At 44.2% G+C, this 20,429-nt stretch overlaps 1 long non-coding RNA gene across 1 annotated transcript in view; it reads right to left on the minus strand.

The window, feature by feature from the left end:
• Positions 1–675: 675 nt before the first annotated feature.
• The window catches only part of LOC144379815 (uncharacterized), a 58,358-nt gene continuing 38,604 nt past the window's right edge, over positions 676–20,429 (minus strand). Inside the window, exon 3 of the long non-coding RNA XR_013443213.1 lies at positions 676–820. This is a non-coding gene — a long non-coding RNA (uncharacterized LOC144379815). The remainder of the gene's footprint in view (positions 821–20,429) is intronic.

Consider the following 20,429-nt stretch of genomic DNA (forward strand, 5'->3'; position numbering starts at 1 on the left):
CAATATTTATGTCATTTTCACAGTAAAGTATAATGGGAAAAATATTCACAATAGCAACAAAGGTCAAAGAATAAACAGGAAGTCTTAAATGCCTGTTGAGAGGACCTGTTCATGGAATGATTAAACTTCATGGATTCTCCCCCAGCATTAATCTGTATTAATACACTGGAAGATGGGGGCAGGTCCTTAGCCTGCTACCCCCAAATACAATGACTGGTCAGTAGCGTTACTGGGACATAGTGGTTACTCCTGGTTTCTGGATAGGAACCTTGATCTTCCGAACCATTCCATGACCCTATTTTCCATCTTAAGAGGTTATAGAGCAAACAAAATCAATCCCTTTGGAAGGCCATCCTCTAGAGCAAAAAAAAAAAAAAAAAATTGGCCTCCGGATTGCAGTTGCAATGAAAAATAAGGTTTTTTTTTTTTTTTTTTTTTTTTACAAAAGGAGCTCTGGGAGCAGTCTTCTATCAGATGTAGTGTTTGTGAACTAGGGGTCATGATCTCTTTGTGGTGAAAGTCTTTTCTATCACTGAACATAAAATCCTCCCCCTGGCCCTTGGCCAGGCAGTCATGATGCCATGTTGATTTAATGGACTGGAGACCAGGTGTGTAATTCAGTCTTTATTCCATTTATAGGTCCTCTATGGCTGTCCCCACACTCAAGTTGTAAAAGGAAGACTGCTTCCTCGTCATCACCTGAGAGAAGTCTTTACTGGTGCCTTTCTCCTCCTGCACCAGTTCCAGACATCCCATAATGCACTGGCATTTGTGGTGGGGGGTGCGCAGCTGTTAACTCCCGGGGTGTCTGCGATGAATTCTGGAAGAAAAAGGAGCCAAAGGAGACCGTTAAAAGGTTTGAAATTAGAGCAGTGTAGGGCACAGCTGGGGGGGGCCAGGACCTGGGCTTGGACTGGCAGCACGTGGGCCATGCCCAGTTGCCTCATGAGCCTGATTCTGTGCCCTCTACGCAAAAGCTGAAACTGGTCAGTAAATCCGCAAATGAAGGCATACACCTGAACATCTCAAAGCATGCTGGGAGCTCGAGAATTATGTGTTGAGAATCTTGCCAAGAGCCTTGGGTCTCAAATGCCTGTAGCCCAAGCTCTGAGCCCCTAATCTGTGCTGTCGAGGTAAGCGGATTCTGGAATGCACAGGTGTGGTAGGGCGCAGATTTGATAGGGTACATCTCGGGGAAAACTCCCAAGACCTTAGACTTACTGCACATTCATAGACATTTGGGTGTTTAGTAAATGAAGGGAAAACCAGTATAGGCATTTGTTCATCAACAAGGTACAGGATGTATATACAAATCTGTCCTTTAAACAGTGTTGCTTCCAAGTATGTGTGCACTCAAGCCTGCCTCTGTCCCACCCCAGATTGATAGGAAACCCTTATCTCTGAGGGCTCACAGCATCCAACGGCCTACATAATTTTAACCCCACAACTCAAACCATCTGTGACTCCATTAAAGGAAACCTACCCACTGCTACTTCGTCTTGCTTACGGACCATTGTAGTGCCCTGGGGAAGTTAAGGTCTCCCAGGCTCCAAAAATTCCATCCTACACCACGGCAGGAGGTGCCAAGCCCGTGTCGTTAGAACGGTCGGCAAGGTTTTTTTTTTTTTACACCTCCAAGGAAAGAGGCAAATGACCCTGAGAGCAGGAAGCTATTACAGAAGAGACTGCTGACCTTCATCCTCCGGCATAATGATAAAAATCCAGGGTTGGGAAATGAGACCACATAGAAAAAAAGGAACTTCACTGGTCTAAGGATTGAAAGTTTCCCTACACCTAGGGCCAAATGCACCACCCCCCTCCCCCGGGAAAAGCAAAGGAGAGAGAACAGCAATTAGGAAGGAGGGGTGTCTGGGCAAAATTAGAAGTAACCATTTAAAGCCTGCTTGCATGAGTATCTCTTTTTTCCAGGAGCCCTAAGAGAACGTCAACCCTGGAGAAAAGCCTCGTGGGAGTGTCTTGGGTCCACTGACAAGTAATAACCACAGGCTGACTGAGGGATACTTCCTTACTCCTTGGCACCTTCGGAAAAGTGCGTTTACGAGACTTGCACACTTCTCTGTGGGGCAGGGACCTTCGTCTTGTCAGCTCCCTCCGATAAAGCCCACTGGCTCGCTCTCTCGCGTTAGGACATCGACCATCTAGAACCTGGTCCCGGGGCAGGGCACCTGAGTGGCTCAGGCCGTTGGGCGTCCAACACGACCTCAGGTCACACCCCCAGAGCCCTGGGATGCCCCATGTCCAGCTCTGTGCTTAGCAGGGAGTCTGCTTGAGATGCTCTCTCCCCCCCCCCCCCCCCGCCCCTCCCATGTGCTCTAATCTTCAGGAAAACCCAAACCTGGTCTTGGGGGTCTGGTAAGCAGGGGACCAGAGCAGCAGGCCTGGCAGCTGCAGCCCCCAGCAGCAGACCTGTGGGGTTTAGTAATGGGCTTGTAGATGGCTTGTTCATATACACGGTATTCCTAGAGGTTTGTTCTTGGTTTCAGGTGTCCATGTACCAACATTTTGACCCTGGTCCCTTACAAGACAATCTTGAGAGGGGACGCCCGGGGGGTGGGGGCGACGAGGCAGCTCCAACCGGCTAACAGCTGAGCCCAGAATGCCAACAAAATCGCCTCCCTTGTAAGTACACTCTGCATTGTTTGAGGTCTTGGCTTAAAAAGGTAGTGTTGCTAAAAGGGTTTCCAGAGGCTGGGGGGCTGCTCCTGGCAACAGTGGGCAGGACAGGTCCTCCTTCGGACTCTGCCTGTTCCTGCTGGGATTTCAACAGTCCATAAGTGGAGCTGGGCTAGAAGCAAGCATTTTGAGTGTAAAATAGGGTGGGAGGGAGAAACTGGGAAAACCCGAGGCTGAGCGCTCCACCTCATGAGCTGTGTTACTCGAGGGTAGGATCTGTGCTCACCAGGACGGTGAGTGAAGTGGGGTCTCAGATGCCCCCAGCACTAGATGCAAGGTGCAGGTGGTCGCTCACTGAGGAAGTGCTCCTTGGATCCCCAGCCCAGGTGTGAGGTCGGACCATCAAGTAGGGATTAGACATCACACTTTACTTCTAATGACTTCTTGGAACAGAGGCGTGTAGCACTGGACCGCGAGCACCAGTGTGTGGTGGTGAGTAGTTCACCACCCGATCTCAAAAACACACCACCACGGCTGTATGATACAGCCCTGCAATCCTCCATCCAAAGCTTTCAGGTCGGACCTTTCAAACTCCAAGAATGGCTTGGGATTTAGAAAGCGTGTATGCTCTATATTCCTTCACGTCTGCTGCGGGATCTGGGGCAGCACCCCCCAACTCAGCCCCTGAAACTTTCTACAGGAGAACGTGGGCATACTCCAAGTAGAATAAAGCCCATCAGTAGCCTTGTAGTAGTTCAGATCGGGGTCGGCTCTCAAGTTTTGACACCAAAGCATCAACATTCCCTCTGGTTTTTAAAAGACCTTAGGATTTTAAGGTACTGGGTGAGGCATTGTGGTTCTAATCAGGTGCACATGCCGATCTTATGATCCATCCCCCACCAATGCACAAGGAGGAGATGGTGGGGTTTTGCCATCCTCACAGTCCTGTGGGGACCAGCCTAGGGAGGTCTTTTCTGGGTAAGAGCATCCTCTCTTCAATGTGTGCCATTGTGTGTGAGAATAATTGCAGAGTAAAGACCAACAGCAAAACAAAGATCATCCTGAAAACAAGGTCACATCTAAAATGTAAACCTTGACTCTCAAATTCAAGCATCAAGTTGCTAGAGCAGCCTCACCCCCCTTTGTGCTCTATTTCAGGGGAACTCAGAGCCCATGCCTGGCTGCTCCTTCCATCAACCCAGATGGGAAATAAGGACCACGGAGTGTCCATCTGGGGAGTCCCTCCCAGCTGTGTGTGAGCAAATTCACCGTTCCTGCTGGACAGGCTGTGCTTCCATCTGGAAACCCAGGGAGGAAAACCTTTAAGTGGTGGTCTTTCCTAGCCCGAGGGCCCTAGACCGTGTCCCCACTAAGTCGGTTTGAGCTTTAACCCCCACAGCTGAGGTATCAGGAGGCGGGGCCTTGGGGAGAGAATTCGGTCCTGAGGGAGCAGTGCCCCCGGGGGGGGAGAGCCGCTCTCCCTGCAGACACACAGCGAGAAAGGGGCCGCCTGCCACCCGGGCAGAAGGCCCTCCCAGGAGCCAAGGTCTCAGACGCCTTGCTCTGGGCCCCTCCCTGGCACTGAGAGCCATAAAGGAGTGGAGGACAAGGGGTGAGGTGAGCATTTATGAACTGAAGCCCCTGGCAAATGGTAAGGTAGGATTTTCAGCTATGCTAGCTTGTAGAATATTAGGTATTTGTAAATAACCTTCAAAAACTGTCCAATCACACGGGGACTTGCCACAGCTTCCAGCCCCAGCTTCTGTGACCCTCGGTACCCGACAGCATGGCGGCCCCAGCATCGGGGGCACAGATCCAGAGAATTCACTGTGACGTCAGTGCGTTCACGACGGTGTACAACCATCCTCCTCCCCACCCAGCTCCAGAATGTTCTCTTCCCTCTAAGAGGACACCTGTAACCAGCAAGCAGTGACCCCACCTTCCTGCTCCTCCCAGGCCCTGAAGCCCATTCATCATCTTACGGATTGGCCCCTTCTGTACATTTTGGGTCAATGTTCCTACAGTTTGTGCCCTGATTTCCTCGCCCACCGTGCACCAACACTTCACTGTTTGCGGCTGAATCCTCTTCCCCTGGATGGACGGACCAGGTTCGGCTTACCCATTCCTCTCCTGCTGGGCACTGGAGTTCTTTCTCCCCTGTGGCCACTGTGAATAGTGCTGCTCTGGACGTTCACGTACAAGTCTGCATCCTTGTCTTCAGTTCTTGGCAGCATAGACCCCCCAGCAGAATTGCTGGCATCTCATGTTTCCATTACTGAAGAACCCGCCCAGGATTCTCTGGCTTCTAGAAACTGATCTCTTTCCTAAGAACAGAGTCAGAAAATAATCGGATGGAGGGCCAGCTGCGAGGTGCCCACCCAGTCTCCCGCTGCAGGGGGAAAGCCTCAAAGTACACATTCGAGTCGAGCTCATACTCCAATGGACAGTTAAAGGACTGATGACCCAGGACACAGTAAGCATCTGTCAGTCCATCACGCTGCAGCTCAGAGAGAAGGCTGATGGGGAAAGAGGCAAAGCCTAGAGCCTGAGCTGGACAATAAGCCCCTTGGAGTAAGAATCCACACCTGCCCTTTGAGCACTGTGTCTCCAGCACCCAGCATGGTCCTGGCACCCATGGTGTGCATGGTAATACCCACTAGGAGTTCAGGCACAATGCTGTAGAACTTAGGGAGGGTCATCAGCACCCAACAAGGAGCTTGGGAAATATTTCCTGTTTATAAGCCCAGAAGGAATTGGCCAAGGGAAGGGGGCCTGATGTTCCAGGTGGAAACAGCAGGAATATGCACCATTATTGAGGTGGGAAGGATGCCCCACATTCAGGGGACAGTAGATAGTGGTGGTATATCCCAAAGAGCACATAGAACACAGTTTACAATCAGGGGACAAGAGGCAGATATGCTAAATAAAGGAGCAACCTAGCAAGCAGGTATGAACACCTGCCTTCCACAGATCTAGGAAATGGGGTTCAGAGAAGTTCTCTCCCTGTCCTGTGTAGCAGCAGCTGAATTCAAGGCAGGAGATGGACTTTTGCCCCCTTGCTCCTGCCGCTTCCTCGAGCACTGTCCCCACACTGCATCTTCCTGGGACTGGGCAGAGCGTTGTGTCCAAGAGAACGTGAGATGCAAGCTAAACAGACTATGCCCCCATGAGGATGAGGCCCTTGCATTTTTCACTCTTCATGTCTTCAGTGGGGCCTTTTCCCTGCCTAGGAGAGAGCCAGAGCCCTGGTAGATGCCATGGGTACCAGTCAGGGTTCAGAGCTATAACTGCACCTCAGCAGAGAGCTGACCTCCCTGAAGAACAAGAAATTCTGCCTGTGAACGGCAGCTGCACTTCAGGCCCTCCCTGGCATCTTGCCCCTGGATGTCACATGGGCCTGCCACACCCCACCACCATCATGCTAGCTCATTCCTTGCCCAAAGTATCCTAACATTCTTATGTTTCTGTTTTTCCAATTGAACCCTAATACACTGAGAACAAATTCATTAAAGTGTCACTGGGTACCTCTCGGAACATCCATCATGGTTGCATGGAATGCTAGGTCGTCCCTAGTGGCTCCGTGCCACCTGATAGGCAGCCTCATTTGGCACCAGTGCCCTCGGCCCAGGGAGCCAGCCCCACCCACTGAAGGGCCTGCAACAGTCACAGCTGGACCTCCTAGCCTGCTGCACTGGAGGCCTGCCCACCCACCAGCTTCCCTGGAGCTGTGGCAGCCAGGTCGAGGGACAGACCCCCAGGCCCATGCATCTGCAGCAATCATGGCCCAACCACAACAGGAGGGTGCATGAAGGCCATACAGGGGACACCCCTGGAGCCCTGGGCTTGGGGGGGTGTTGTACTCCTAGGGCCTCCCAGGACACTTTCTGCATAAACCCACTTTTTCAAGACCTGGGAATGTAACTGAATGCACAAAAACAAAGGAATATGTTCCAAAAGATGACAAAACTTCAAAAAAAAAAACTAAATGGAGATCAACCATCTACCCAATGAAGAGTTCAAAATAATGGTCATGAAAACCTCACTGAACTCAGAATAAACAAAGTGAGAACAAAGACTATAAAGAACCAATCAGAGCTGAAGAATATAACTGAAATGAAAACCAGAGGAGGGGGCGGAGCAAGATGGCGGAGGAGTAGGAGACCTGGATTTCGTCTCCTCTCAGGAATTCAGCTGGATAGGGATCAAACCATTCTGAACACCTACAAACTCAACAGGAGATCAAAGAAAAGAAGAGCAACAACTCTCTGAACAGAAAAGCGACCACTTTTTGGAAGGTAGGACGTGCGGAGAAGTGAATCCGAGGCGATATTCGGGAGGATAGACGGCGGGGGAGGGGCCTCCGTCGGCCGCTTCTGGCAAGTGATAGAGCCGCGGGGCACAAAATCGGAACTCTTAGAGTCTGCTCCGCTGAGGGACGTCACTCTGGTGGTGAAGTGGGGGGTGGAACCCTCGCGGGACAGTGTGGTCTCAGGACCCTCAGGGTCACAGAAAGACCGGGGGTGCCTGAGTGCGGCAGAGCTCCCAGGTATCGGAGCGGGGAAGCCGGCTGCAGAGACGGAGCCCAGGCGCGGGCTCTCAGCTCGGGGTTGCTATAAACCGTGATCCGCGGCACAGTTGGGCCACAGCTCCTCCAGCAGGGACCCAACAAGCGGCAGATCCGGGGAGACTCACCTTCTTCCCCCGGGAGGAGAGGTGCGGGAGCGCACCGCGGGGATCTGCTGGGCTTGGAGACTCCACCCCGGGTCGGGTGCCAGAGAGAAAGGCGTGGTCACAGGCCGGGTGAGCGCGGAGTGCGGCCGGAGACCGGGGAGACGGGAGTGACTGACGGCTTTTCTCTGGGGGCTCGCTGAGGAGCGGGACCCCGAGTTCTCGGCTCCGCCGGGGCGGAGACTGGGAGGCCACCATTTTCACTCTCCGCCTCCAAAGCTGTACGGAGAGCTTGCAGGGAACAAAAGCTCCGCAGAGCAAACCCGAGCAGATTACTTAGCCCGGACCGGCAAGGGCGGGGCAATTTTGCCTCCGGCAAAGACATTTGGGAACCACGGCAACAGGCCCCTCCCCCAGAAGATCAGCAAGAACAGCCAGCCAAGACCAAGTTTACTGATCAATGAGAACGGCAGAACTCCAGCGCTAGGGGAACACTGCACATAGAATTCATGGCTTTTTTACCATGATTCTTTAGTCTTTCAAAGTTAATTATTTTTTTTAACTGTCTTTTTTTCTTTTTTCCTTTTTTCTTTTTTTTTTGAATTTTTCTTTTTCCCTTTTTCAACCAACATCTTATCAATCCCTTTTTTAAAAAAAAAACATTTTTATTTTTCATTTTTAAAGTCATATTCTATCCCTTCACAGTAGCTACCCGTATTTTTGGCATATATATATAAGTTGTTCTCTCCTTAAAATCTTGAGATAGTTTCTTCTAACAGATCAAAATATACTCTAAATCTCTAGTGTATGGTTTTTTTCTACTCCCCTGCCTGATCACATTCTCTCCCTTTTTTCTTTCTTTTTTTTTTTTTTTAATCCTCTTCTTTCTTTTTTCAAACAACTTATCAAATCCTTTTTTAAAATTTTTTATAATTTCCATCTTTACAGTCATATTCCATACCTTCATCATATCAACCCTTATTTTTGTACATATATAAGTTTTTCTTTCTTTAAAATTTTGGGAGGGACTTTCTTTTAATAGACCAAAACACACCCAAAATCTAGTGTGTGGCACTGATCTATAATCCAGCCTGATCATATTTGATCACATTCTGTTTTTGTTTTGTTTTGTTCTGCTTTTGTTTGTTTTTATCTTTATCTTTTTTCTTTTTTTCTTTCCTTTTCTTTTTTCTCTCTTTCCCTTTCTTTTCCCACTGCTTCAGGTCTTTTCTGATTTGTTTAGAGTATATTTTCTGGGGACGTTGTTACCCTGCTAGCATTTTGTTCTCTCATTAATCTATTCTCCTCTGCACAAAATGACAAGACGGAAAAAATCACCTCAACAAAAAGAACAAGAGGTAGTACCGACTGCCAGGGACCTACTCAATACAGACATTAGTACGATGTCAGATCTAGAGTTCAGAATCATCACTTTAAAGATACTAGCTGGGCTTGAAAAAAACATGGAAGTTATTAGAGAAACCCTTTCTGGAGAAGTAAAAGAACTAAAATCGAACCAAGTAGAAATCAAAAAGGCTATCAATGAGGTGCAATCAAATATGGGGGCGCTAACTGCTAGGATAAATGAGGCAGAAGAAAGAATCAGTGAGATAGAAGACCAAATGATGGAAAATAAAGAAGCTGAGAAAAAGAGAGATAAACAACTACTGGATCACGAGGGCAGAATTCGAGAGATAAACGATACCATAAGACGAAACAACATTAGAATAATTGGGATCCCAGAAGAAGAAGAAAGAGAGAGAGGTGCAGAAGGTATAATGGAGCAAATTATAGCAGAGAACTTCCCTAATTTGGGGAAGGAAACAGGCATCAAAATCCAGGAGGCACAGAGAACCCCTCTCAAAATCAATAAAAATAGGTCAACACCCCGACATCTAATAGTAAAACTTATGAGTCTCAGAGACAAAGAGAAAATCCTGAAAGCAGCTCGGGAGAAGAGATATGTAACCTACAATGGTAGAAACATTAGATTGGCAACAGACTTATCCACAGAGACCTGGCAGGCCAGAAAGGACTGGCAGGACATATTCAGAGCACTAAATGAGAAAAATATGCAGCCAAGAATACTATATCCAGCTAGGCTGTCATTGAAAATTGAAGGAGAGATAAAAAGCTTCCAGGACAAACAAAAACTAAAGGAATTTGCAAACACGAAACCAGCCCTACAACAAATATTGAAAGGGGTCCTCTAAGCAAAGAGAGAGCCTAAAAGCAACATAGACCAGAAAGGAACACAAACAATATACAGTAACAGTCACTTTACAGGCAATACAATGGCACTGAACTCCTATCTTTCAATAGTTACCCTGAATGTAAATGGGCTAAATGCCCCAATCAAAAGACACAGGCTATCAGATTGGATTAAAAAACAAGACCCATCGATATGCTGTCTGCAAGAGACTCATTTTAGACCCAAAGACACCCCCAGATTGAAAGTGAGGGGGTGGAAAACCATTTACCATGCTAATGGACACCAAAAGAAAGCTGGGGTGGCAATCCTTATATCAGACAAATTAGATTTTAAACCAAAGACTGTAATAAGAGATGAGGAAGGACACTATATCATACTTAAAGGGTCTATCCAACAAGAAGATCTAACAATTGTAAATATCTATGCCCCTAACATGGGAGCAGCCAATTATATAAGGCAATTAATAACAAAAGCAAAGAAACACATCGACAACAATACAATAATAGTGGGGGACTTTAACACCCCCCTCACTGAAATGGACAGATCGTCTAAGCAAAAGATCAACAAGGAAATAAAGACTTTAAATGACACACTGGACCAAATGGACTTCACAGACATATTCAGAACATTCCATCCCAAAGCAACGGAATACACATTCTTCTCTAGTGCCCATGGAACATTCTCCAGAATAGATCACATCCTAGGTCATAAATCAGGTCTCAACCGGTACCAGAAGATTGGGATCATTCCCTGCCTATTTTCAGACCACAATGCTTTGAAACTAGAACTCAATCACAAGAGGAAAGTCGGAAAGAACTCAAATACATGGAGGCTAAAGAGCATCCTACTGAAGAATGAATGGGTCAACCAGGAAATTAAAGAAGAATTAAAAAAATTCATGGAAACCAATGAAAATGAAAACACAACTATTCAAAATCTTTGGGATACAGCAAAGGCAGTCCTAAGAGGAAAGTATATAGCAATACAAGCCTTTCTCAAGAAACAAGAAAGGTCTCAAGTACACAACCTAACCCTACACCTAAAGGAGCTGGAGAAAGAACAGCAAATAAAGCCTAAACCCAGCAGGAGAAGAGAAATCATAAAGATCAGAGCAGAAATCAATGAAATAGAAACCAAAAGAACAGTAGAACAGATCAACGAAACTAGGAGCTGGTTCTTTGAAAGAATTAACAAGATTGATAAGCCCCTGGCCAGACTTATCAAAAAGAAAAGAGAAATGACCCAAATCAACAAAATCATGAATGAAAGAGGAGAAATCACAACCAACACCAAAGAAATACAAACAATTATAAGAACATATTATGAGCAACTCTATGCCAACAAATTAGATAACCTGGAAGTAATGGATGCATTCCTAGAGATGTATCAACTACCAAAACTGAACCAGGAAGAAATAGAACACCTGAACAGACCTATAACCACTAAGGAAATAGAAGCAGTCATCAAAAATCTCCCAAAACACAAAAGCCCAGGGCCAGATGGCTTCCCAGGGGAATTCTACCAAACATTTCAAGAAGAATTAATACCTATCCTTCTGAAACTGTTCCAAAAAATAGAAATGGAAGGAAAACTTCCAAACTCATTTTATGAGGCCAGCATTACCTTGATCCCAAAACCAGACAAAGACCCCATCAAAAAGGAGAATTACAGACCAATATCCCTGATGAACATGGATGCAAAAATTCTCACCAAAATACTAGCCAATAGGATCCAACAGTACATTAAAAGGATTATTCACCACGACCAAGTCGGATTTATCCCTGGGCTGCAAGGTTGGTTCAACATCCGCAAATCAATCAACGTGATACAATACATTAACAAAAGAAAAAACAAGAATCACATGATCCTCTCAATAGATGCAGAAAAAGCATTTGACAAAGTACAGCATCCTTTCTTGATCAAAACTCTTCAGAGTATAGGGATAGAGGGTACATACCTCAATATCATAAAAGCCATCTATGAAAAACCTACAGCGAATATCATTCTCAATGGGGAAAAACTGAGAGCTTTCCCCCTAAGGTCAGGAACGCGGCAGGGATGTCCACTATCACCACTGCTATTCAACATAGTATTGGAAGTCCTAGCCACAGCAATCAGACAACAAAAAGAAATCAAAGGCATCCAAATTGGCAAAGAAGAAGTTAAACTCTCACTCTTTGCAGATGATATGATACTTTATGTGGAAAATCCCAAAGACTCCACCCCAAAACTGCTAGAACTCATACAGGAATTCAGTCAAGTGGCAGGATATAAAATCAATGCACAGAAGTCAGTGGCATTCCTATACACCAACAACAAGTCAGAAGAAAGAGAAATTAAGGAGTCGATCCCATTTACAATTGCACCCAAAACCATAAGATACCTAGGAATAAATCTAACCAAAGAGGCAAAGGATCTGTACTCAGAAAACTATAAAATACTCATGAAAGAAATTGAGGAAGACACAAAGAAATGGAAAAACGTTCCATGCTCATGGATTGGAAGAACAAATATTGTGAAGATGTCAATCCTACCTAGAGCAATCTACACATTCAATGCAATCCCCATCAAAATACCATCCACTTTCTTCAAAGAAATGGAACAAATAATCCTAAAATTTGTATGGAACCAGAAAAGACCCCGCATAGCCAGAGGAATGTTGAAAAAGAAAAGCAAAGCCGGCGGCATCACAATTCCAGACTTCCAGCTCTACTACAAAGCTGTCATCATCAAGACAGTATGGTACTGGCACAAAAACAGACACATAGATCAATGGAACAGAATAGAGAGCCCAGAAATGGACCCTCAACTCTATGGTCAACTAATCTTCGACAAAGCAGGAAAGAATGTCCAATGGAAAAAAGACAGTCTCTTCAACAAATGGTGTTGGGAAAATTGGACAGCCACATGCAGAAGAATGAAACTGGACCATTTCCTTACACCACACACAAAAATAGACTCCAAATGGTTGAAAGACCTCAATGTGAGACAGGAGTCCATCAAAATCCTAAAGGAGAACACAGGCAGCAACCTCTTCGACCTCAGCCGCAGCAACTTCTTCCTAGAAACATCGCCAAAGGCAAGGGAAGCAAGGGCAAAAATGAACTATTGGGACTTCATCAAGATAAAAAGCTTTTGCAAAGCAAAGGAAACAGTCAACAAAACCAAAAGACAACTGACAGAATGGGAGAAGATATTTGCAAATGACATATCAGATAAAGGGCTAGTATCCAAAATCTATAAAGAACTCATCAAACTCAACACCCAAAGAACAAAGAATCCAATCAAGAAATGGGCAGAAGACATGAACAGACATTTCTCCAAAGAAGACATCCAAATGGCCAACAGACACATGAAAAAGTGTTCAATATCGCTCGGCATCAGGGAAATCCAAATCAAAACCTCAATGAGATACCACCTCACACCAGTCAGAATGGCTAAAATTAACAAGTCAGGAAATGACAGATGTTGGCGGGGATGCGGAGAAAGGGGAACCCTCCTACACTGTTGGTGGGAATGCAAACTGGTGCAGCCACTCTGGAAAACAGTATGGAGGTTCCTCAAAAAGTTGAAAATAGAGCTACCATATGATCCAGCAATTGCACTCCTGGGTATTTACCCCAAAGATACAAAAGTAGGGACCCGAAAGGCTACGTGCACCCCGATGTTTATAGCAGCAATGTCCACAATAGCCAAACTGTGGAAAGAGCCAAGATGTCCATCAACAGATGAATGGATAAAGAAGATGTGGTATATATATGCAATGGAATATTATGCAGCCATCAAAAGGAATAAGATCTTGCCATTTGCAACGACGTGGATGGAACTGGAGGGTATTATGCTGAGCGAAATAAGTCAAACAGAGAAAGACATGTATCATATGACCTCACTGATATGAGGAATTCTTAATCTCAGGAAACAAACTGAGGGTTGCTGGAGTGGGGGGTGGGGTGGGAGGGATGGGGTGACTGGGTGATGGACACTGGGGAGGGTATGTGTTCTGGTAAGCGCTGTGAATTGTGCAGGACTGTTGAATCTCAGATCTGTACCTCTGAAACAAATAATGCAATATATGTTAAGAAAGAAAAAAAGAAGAAGAATGTAGCAGGAGGGGAAGAATGAAGGGGGGGAAATCGGAGGGGGAGAAGAACCATGAGAGACGATGGACTCTGAAAAACAAACTGGGGGTTCTAGAGGGGAGGGGGTTGGGAGGATGGGTTAGCCTGGTGATGGGTATTGAGGAGGGCACGTTCTGCATGGAGCACTGGGTGTTATGCACAAACAATGAATCATGGAACACTATATCTAAAACTAATGATGTAATGTATGGGGATTAACATAACAATAAAAAAAAAATTAAAAAAAAAAAAAAAAAAATGAAAACCAGAGGGAATCAACAGATGAGATGATGCAGAAGAATAAATCAGTGATCTGGAAGACAGGCTTGTGGAAATCACCCAACTGGAACAGTAAAAAGGAAAAGAACTTTAAAGTGTAATAGTTCAGGGACCATTGAGACCACCTCAACTGTACGAACATGTACATTAGGGAGCCCACAACGAAAAGAGAAAAAGGCCCAGAAAACCTATTTGAAGAAATTATGGCTGAAAACTCCCCTAAACTGGTGAAGAAACAGACCTCCACATCCCTAAGCAAAGAGTCTGAAATTAGGTGAACCCGAAGGAGCCCACACTGAGACACTGTAATCAAAGTGTCGACAGTTAAAGAGAATCTTAAAAGGAGCAAGAGAAAAACAAGTTACATACAAGGGAATGCCCATAAGACCATCAGCTGATTTTTTTGGCAGAAACTTGGGTGGTAGGATATATTCAAAATGTTGAAAGGAAAACCCCCAATGAAGAATACTTTACCCAGCTATTTACCCCAAAGATACAAAAGTAGGGACCCGAAAGGCTACGTGCACCCCGATGTTTATAGCAGCAATGCCCACAATAGCCAAACTGTGGAAAGAGCCAAGATGTCCATCAACAGATGAATGGATAAAGAAGATGTGGTATATATATACAATGGAATATTATGCAGCCATCAAAAGGAATGAGGTCTTGCCATTTGCAACGACGTGGATGGAACTGGAGGGTATTATGAGGAATTCTTAATCTCAGGAAACAAACTGAGGGTTGCTGGAGTGGGGGGTGGGGTGGGAGGGATGGGGTGACTGGGTGATGGACACTGGGGAGGGTATGTGTTCTGGTAAGCGCTGTGAATTGTGCAAGACTGTTGAATCTCAGATCTGTACCTCTGAAACAAATAATGCAATATATGTTAAGAAAGAAAAAAAGAAGAATGTAGCAGGAGGGGAAGAATGGGGGGGGAAATCGGAGGGGGAGAAGAACCATGAGAGACAATGGACTCTGAAAAACAAACTGAGGGTTCTAGAGGGGAGGGGGTTGGGAGGATGGGTTAGCCTGGTGATGGGTATTGAGGAGGGCACGTTCTGCATGGAGCACTGGGTGTTATGCACAAACAATGAATCATGGAACACTATATCTAAAACTAATGATGTAATGTATGGGGATTAACATAACAATAAAAAAATTAAAAAAAAAAAATACTTGACCCAGCAAAGTTATCATTCAGTATTGAGAGAGAGGAGACCAGCCAAAGCTAAAGGAGTTCAGCACCACTTCAGCAGCCCTGCAAGAAGTGTTAAAGGGACTATAAATGGAGAAACCAAAGATCATAACTAAGTATTATGAAAGAAAAAAAATTCTCACTGTTGAAAGTAAACATAGTGAAGGTAGTGAATCAACGACCAAGTACACAGCTAGTAGGAAGGTTAAAGACCAATACAGTAAAGTCATCTAGACCTACAACAATCAGTCAAGGGATTCGTAAAGATGCAAAATAGGTCAACAAATGGGGTGTTGTGGGAGGAGTAAACATGCAGTGCTTCAACTTAAGTGACTTAAAATAGACTTCTGTATACACAGGATATTATAGGTGGACCTCATGGTAACCACCAAACACCTGTAATAAATACACATGCAAAAAATAAGGAATCCAAGCCTAACAATAAAGTCATTAAATCACAAGGAAAAGGGAACAAGGAACTACAAATCCAGAAAATTTTAAAAAGGCAACAAATACATATCAATTATTACTTTAAATGTAAATGGACTAAATGCTCCAAAAGACACAGGGTGGCTGGATGGATAAAACCAGATCTAGATGCTGCCTACTAGAGACGCATTCATGTGAAGATGGACAGTGAAGGGTTGGAAAAAGATTTCATACAAATGGAAACAAAAAGCTGGGGTAGCAAATCTGTATCACACAAAATAGACTTGAAACAAAGACGAGGAGGAGGCTGGGAAGATGGCAGAGCAGGAGGACCCTAAGCTCACCTTGCCCCACGGATACAATGAGGTAACACCTGTATTTGTGTAACACAAACAACAATCCCAAGACTGGCAGAACAAGCTCCACGAATAAATGCAGAGGAGAGGCCACATGGAAGGTAGAAAGGGTAAAGATGCAGTTTGGGAGTAAAATGGACTGTGCTACCCACAGTAGGGACAGAGGGAACCAGCGGCATGGAAAAGGGCAAAGAACAGACTAGCACACTGGGGAGCCCACATCCCAGAACATTTGGCTTTGAAAGTGAGAGAGGCCAAGTTTCCTAAGTTCTTACGACCCGTTGGACTTGAAGCCCGGAATTTTAAAAATCAGTGGGCTCAGCTCTGGAAGAGGATGGAGGGTGTTAAAAAGCTGAGTCCCTGCCCTTCAGAAGAAAGACAATATGACCAAACAGCCCAGGCAGATACGGTGCAGAAGCAGCAGTTTGAAAAAGACCAGGGGCAGACAGGAGGTAGAGTTATGTACTCATCTCAGAGCGTGGGCTGGAGAGACAGGGATCATGAAGAAACCCCTCCAGGAATAAAGGAGCCAGCAGGTGCCATTGCCCTTCCCCACCCCTCAGCATAAACATGACCACCTCCAGGGATCAGCACAGTGCCCACTCTATATCTTACTTGGCTCACACCAGGCCCTGTCCCCCATACTCAGGGGATCTCCCCTTCCCAGTCACCCTTGCCTCAGTCCCAGCACTGTGGGCCCCGTCCCCAGAAGGCCAGTGCAAATCTAACCAACACCTCATCTCCAAGCCATGCATTTTTCAGAGCCTCAGTCTGGGGGTGGCAGTGACGGGTCTCATGTCACAGGCAGAGCAACACATACCTTGTTAAAATGCACCCACCAGTCCAGGGACCAAACACTCGCCATAACAGGCAAAGGAAGCCTCTGCAGACAACTCCACTGAAGGAAGAGAGCAGCCAGGACTCAACAAGAGGGCACACAACCTGCTCGCCTAAAGTGCCATGTCTGGCAAGCAGGGGACATGGCGCTATAGGACCTCTTCTCCACCCGGCCATTACCTTCAATCATAGAACATGTAGCTGAGTTTCCAGACACAGGAACAGAGTTAGGCAAAATGAGGAGACAGAGGAATACCTGCCAAATGAAAGAATAGGACCAGACCACAGCAAGAGACCTAAGTGAAATGGGTAGACCTGATAGCAGATGTAAGTAATGATGATAGAGATACTCACTGGACTGAAGACTGGAGACATCAGTGAGACCCTGAACAAAGAGATAAAGAACCAGAGATGAAGAACACAATAAATGAAATTAAAAATACACTTGATGGAATACACAGGCTAGAGGAAGCAGAGGAATGAATTAATGACCTGGAGGACAGAATGGAAATTGAGCAAGCTGAGCAAATCTAAGAAAAACATGCAAATTGAGAATCATCTTAGGGACCTCAGTGACTCCATCAAGCATGGTAACATTCACATTATAGGGATCCCACAAAGATGAGAGGGGAAAAGTGAAAGAAAATATGTAGAAATAATAGCTGAAAACTTCCCTAATCTGGAGAAGGAAACATATTCAGCCCCAGGAGGCACAGAGATTCCCCCAAAAGTCAACCCAAGGAGGTCCACACCAAGACACACAGAAATAAAGATGGCAAAAAGTAGTGACAAAGAAAATAATTTTAAAAGCAGTAAGAAAAAAGACAGTTACATACAAGGGAAACCCCAGGAGGCAATCAGTGGATTATTCAGCAAAACCTTGGCAGGTCAAAAGGGAGTGGGGCATGATATATTCAGTGTTGAAAAGAAAAAATCTGCAACCAAGAATACTCTATCCAGCAAGGTTATTATTCAGCATAGAAGGATAGAGTTTTTTTCAAAGGAGAACTAAAAGAGTTCATGACCACTAATCCAGTCCTACAGAAAATAGTAAAGGGAACTCTGAAAGATCATAAGTGAGTATGAAAAGTAAACAACAGCAGTAAAAATATTTCTGTAAAAAACAGTCAAGGGATTCATAAAATTTGACATCATATATGTAAAATGTGGGGGTCAGAAGAGTGAAGAATGGGTTCAAACTTAAGTGACCAACTTAACGTAGATAATTTGTGGAAGGTGTTATATACAAACTGAATGGTAACCACGAATTAAAACCCACTGATATGCAAAAAATAAAGAGGAAGGAATCACAGTATATAACGAAAGAAAGCCAACAAACCAAGAAGAGCAAGAGAAGGATCAGAGAAAAACTACAAAAACAACAGAGTACCAAAACGGAAATACATAGTTCATTTACATTCAAAGTAAATATTGATAAGTGCTCCAATCAAGAGACATAGGGTGATAGAGTGGATAAACAAGACCCATCTACATGCTGCCTACAAAGGACTCGTTTCAGACCTGAAGACACCTGCAGACTGAAAGTGAGGGGATGGAGAAAATGTATCATGCAAACAGATGTCAAAAGAAGCTAATTTATATTGGACTAAATAAATTTTAAACAAAGACTAACATGAGAAAAAGAAGGACACTATATAATAAAGGTGACAATCCAACAAGATATTGTAAATATATAGGCACACAAACACGGGAGCACACACACACATTTAACGGTTAAGAAAATAATCTAGTGTAATACAAAATAGTAGGGGACTGTCACACCCCACTTACATCAATAGGCAGATCATCCAAACAGGAAATCAGCAAGCAAACAGTGGCTTTGAATGACGCACTAAACCAGATGGATTTAACTGATATATTCAGAACACTCTATTCTAGAAGAGAATACACATTCTTTTTGAGTGCATACGTAACATTCTCCAGAATAGACCACATATTAGGCCATAAAACAAGTTTCAACAAATCCAAAAATTAGAAGCCATACCATGCATCTTTACTGAACACGATGCTATGAAACTAGAAGTCACCACAAAAAAAAAAAAAATCTGGAAAGATCACCGATATATGGAGGTTAATAACATGCTACTAAACAATAAATGGGTCAGCCAAGAAATCAAAGAAAAAATTTTAAAAATTACATGAAAACAAATGAAGATGAAAACACAATGGTTCAAAAATCTTTGGGATGCAGCACAAACAGTTCTAAAAGGGAAGTTTATAGCAATGTAGGCCTACCCCAAGGAGGAAAATCTCAATCTAACCTTATACTTAAAGGAACTGGGAAAAGAACAAAGCCCAAACCCAGCAGAAGGAAGATTAGAGCATACATAAATGATAAACTAAAAAAATAGAACAGATCAATGAAACCAGGAGCTGGTTCTTTGAAAACATCAACAAAATTGATAAACCTCTAGCCAGACTCATGGGGGGCGGGGGGCACACACCAAAATTGGCAAAAATCACTAAGAGGAGAAATACCACTACAAAAACTTACAACAGATTATGAATAATTATATATGCCAAAAAATTGGACAACCCAGAAGAAATGGATGAATCCCTAGAAACAACCCATCAAAATTGAAACAGAAAGAAATAGAAAATTTGAATCAGTAATTCAAAAACTCACAAACAGGGTGCCTGGGTGGCTCAGTCATTAAGCGTCTGCCTTCGGCTCAGGTCATGATCCTGGGGTCCCGGGATCGCGTCCCACATCGGGCTCCCTGCTCAGCAGGAGGCCTTCTTCTCCCTCTCCCACTCCCCCTGCTTGTGTTCCTGCTCTCGCTCTGTCAAATGAATAAAATCTTTAAAAAAAAAAAAAAAACAAAAACTCACAGACAGAAGTCCAGGACCAGACCTCTTCACAGAATTCTACCAAGTATTTAAAGAGTTAATACCTTTTCTTCTCAAAGTATTCCAAAATATAGAATAGGAAAAAAAACACCCAAATTTGTTCTGAGACCTGTATCACCCTATTACCAATTCCAGATAAGGACATCACAGAAGAAAAAAAAAAAAAAAAACTATATGCCAATATCTCAGATGAACACAAACCCAAAAATCTTCAACAAAATACTGGCAAAATGAATCCAATACTACATTTAAGAAAAATCATTCACTGTGATCAAGTGGGATTTATTCCTGGAATGCAAGTGTGGTTGAATATTGGCAAAGCAGTCAACATGATACCTCACATCAATAAGAGAAAGGATAAAAACATATGATCATTTCAATAGGTGAAGAAAAAGCATTTGACTAAGTACAATGTCCAATCTGATAAAAAAAAAAAAAAAAAAAAAAAACCTCAACAAAGTCATTTTAGAGGGAACATGCCTCAACATAATAAAGGCCTTATTTGAAAAACAGCTAACATCATGCCCACAGGGAAAAAATTGAGAACTTTCCCCCTAAGACAATAAGGTCCAATCTCCCCACTTTTATTCAATATAGTACTGGAAGTCCTAGCCACAGCCATCAGACAAGAAGTAAAAGTCATCCAAATTGGTAAAGTAGTAGTAAAACTTTCACTATTCACAGACAACATGGTACTATATATAGAAAACCCTAAAGACCACCAAAAAAAAAAAAAAAAAAACCTACTAGAACAGATAAATTCCATTAAGTAGCAGGATACAAAAATCAATATACAGAAATCTGTTGCATTCCTATACACTAATAATGAA

The sequence above is a fragment of the Halichoerus grypus genome, chromosome 13, assembly GCF_964656455.1.
Source record: "Halichoerus grypus chromosome 13, mHalGry1.hap1.1, whole genome shotgun sequence".
Taxonomy (NCBI): domain Eukaryota; kingdom Metazoa; phylum Chordata; class Mammalia; order Carnivora; family Phocidae; genus Halichoerus; species Halichoerus grypus.